Source organism: Plasmodium fragile (genome assembly GCF_000956335.1).
Source record: "Plasmodium fragile strain nilgiri unplaced genomic scaffold supercont1.3, whole genome shotgun sequence".
NCBI classification, from domain to species: domain Eukaryota; phylum Apicomplexa; class Aconoidasida; order Haemosporida; family Plasmodiidae; genus Plasmodium; species Plasmodium fragile.
The window spans coordinates 39,148-39,614 of record NW_012192583.1 but is presented as its reverse complement, the minus strand read 5'-3'; positions in this window follow the sequence as shown (position 1 = coordinate 39,614).

The following is a 467-nucleotide window of genomic DNA, read 5'->3' as shown; positions in this document are numbered from 1 at the left end:
GTTTGCAGAAATGCTCCTCCCCTTTAACACAGTGAAAAACGTGAGTAAACTAAAAGGCTACCTCTTCCTCTACGCATGCTCAGGGGGGTGGTCACACTGAGCCGGACTTAGGCTTCGCGTGCCCTCACGTGTGTACATACATATATATACATATATATATATAATGAGGAGGCATCATGTGGGAACACTTGCCCATTTCAGTCGCCCAGGGGGAGAGGGGCCACACATGCGGCCTGGAAAATTACGAATCGTCTTGTGAGATCGCGCGTATGATAGGGTGAGCCTGGAAATTCGATCGAAGGGCACAAAAAGTGGTCTTTAGCTCCTTTGCAGGCCTTTTGCACATTTCACAAAATTTGAAAAAAACGCTTTGTGTGCCTGCCATCTAATGCGTTCTTTTTATGTATCTGTATCTGTTTCTTTATCTGTATTTTTTTTTTTTTTTTTTTTTTTTTTTTTTTTTTTTT